The 2333-nt window shown below is 36.5% G+C and overlaps 1 non-coding gene across 1 annotated transcript; it reads right to left on the bottom strand.

Moving 5' to 3' along the window:
• Nucleotides 1-364: 364 nt before the first annotated feature.
• On the bottom strand, nt 365-437 carry TRNAF-AAA (transfer RNA phenylalanine (anticodon AAA)). Its single transcript has one exon. It is a non-coding gene; the product is annotated as a tRNA-Phe (tRNA).
• Nucleotides 438-2333: the final 1896 nt, after the last annotated feature.

Raw genomic sequence — 2333 nt, 5'->3', positions numbered from 1 at the left:
TATCACTCTCTCATTGGAAACTTATTTGAAGATGGGACTCAATCACATGAAAATTGCAGGAAGCTTGGTTGGAAGGATCATCTACAATATATCCAGGAGAGTCAAGAGTGGAGGATTATTGATTGCACCTACATGTACACTTAATAATGATAATGCATGAACTATTGACACTGGAGCCTTGAGATATGACAGGAGAAAGTGGACAACTTCATACTCTATCAAAAGTATCATCATCACATGCAGCGGATCTTGGAGCCAAAAGTAGCTATGCAATCAAGGGCCTTGGATCTACATCATTGAAGCTAGAGAGTGGATCAAAGATATACCTCAACAACATCCTCTAGAGACATGGATATTGACATCTTGCTAGGAACCAGATTTGAACTGGTGGCACGAGGATTTTTAGTCCTTTGCTCTACCAACTGAGCTATCCCGGCTGTTCCCTGTGGATCATCCTGGTATAGGGTTTTAACTTGTGTCAACTAAAAAGAAGTAAAAAGGTATTTTTACTAGTTTTTAGAATGATCTTTATAGATTCAATGAGTTCTTGCCAATACCCACGGCCGCTGAATAAGAACATTAAACTGAATGCCCAAACAAAATGAGCACCTAAAAATAAAAGACCATATGCAGATAATGAAGAACCATAAGATTGGATCACTTGAGAGGCTTGTGCCCATAGAAAGTCACGGAGCCACCCGATGCTGCCGAAGTAAAAGATCGTCAACAAGGGCGTTCTAGTGCGTTGTATATTCTTACTTATCTAATACTTGTATCATTTCATGATGATGCCATGTGAATTGCTAGGAACATGTTAAGTATATAGCTAACCTAATAACGAACGTTTTGTAAGGGGACTAGAGCAGGCTACCGTGAAAAAAAAAACACGATCTTATTTTTCATTGGAACTATTATATGTCCAAGGTTCAATATCGAAATCATTTTCGAAGTTTTCCCTGATTGTTTCAACAGAAAATTCAAAAATACCTTGACCTTATTAGAACGGGTTCAAGTCAAATAGCAATGATTTGAAACACTTTTTTATACACTATTTTGTAAACCTAAGGACTTGATCGTATAGATATGTAAAATACAGGATTTCCAATCATAGCAAAAGAAAGAAAGGGAACGGATACTCAATTGAGAGTGAGTAAACAGATTATATGCATAAAGAATATATCTCTTCTATGCAGATATAATAATGTGGAAAGCCGTATTCGACGAAAGTCGAATGTACGGTTTGGAGGGAGATCTTTCATACCTTTAGAGATCCACCCTACAATATGGAGTAAAAAAGCAAAAATAAATGATTTTCAGCCTTTATGAAGTAGATTCTTGAACCTTTTTCACGATTGAATTCAATGAAAATTTGGTTTATCCCACACGTACACGTAATGGACATCCTGCTTATCTATGTCATAATAACTTATCCATTACTATTGATGGTCAGGATCAAGTACAGAACTTAACCATTCCGCCACAAAGTTTGCTTTTGGTTCAGAATGATCAATATGTGGAATCGGAACAGCTTATTGCCGAGGCCAATACTGCATACGGTCGATTCAAATTCAGTAGCATATTCGGATTATCTTAAAATATAGCCAGCCAGGGGCATCTTATCGATCCGTATCTTCGCCCTACTATCTATTTTCTTCTCATCCATTGTTTTTCCAATCTATTGAATCCCAATAGGACTATTTCCTAATTCCAGGATCAATCTACCTCTATTTGTAATAGAGAAAATAGAACGAACATCGGTTCGTGGTATGGGAAAAGTAAAGACTATTTTAAGAAGCAATAAAAAAAAAGTATCGCGGATAACAAGCAACGTACGTAAGGATTATAAAATGTCTCCTTCGGGGAAGGGAAAAAGAAGGGAGAAGAACATAATTTCCAGATGCCCAGCAACCAACCCACCCCTCTCTTTCATTTCATTCTCGATTCAAGCTTGACGGGAATAATACTCTACGACCAACAATTCATTAATCTTCAAATTGATCCATTTACTATCTATTATTTGATTGATGAATCCTTTATATTGTAAGGAATGAAAAGTCAAATGATTTGGCAATTTATCCCTCTGGAACAGATCTATATTCTTCTTAATGATAGCTCTCAATCTTTGTTGATCTCTTATAGTAATCACATCTTGAGGTTTGCAAGGGTAACTTGGTATATCTACCATATGGTCATTGACTCGGATATGTCCATGATTCACTAATTGTCTAGCTCCGGGAATGGTGGGAGCCATACCCAATCGAAAAAGAATATTATTCCATTAAAGATCTTGTTGAAATACCATTTCTTTTATATCTGTGATTTATTCCTATCCA

This window comes from Pinus tabuliformis, chromosome 5_2, assembly GCF_031772625.1.
Source record: "Pinus tabuliformis cultivar Carrire ecotype Pingquan chromosome 5_2, CPIR1, whole genome shotgun sequence".
Taxonomy (NCBI): domain Eukaryota; kingdom Viridiplantae; phylum Streptophyta; class Pinopsida; order Pinales; family Pinaceae; genus Pinus; species Pinus tabuliformis.
This window is presented reverse-complemented; position numbering and strand designations above follow the sequence as displayed.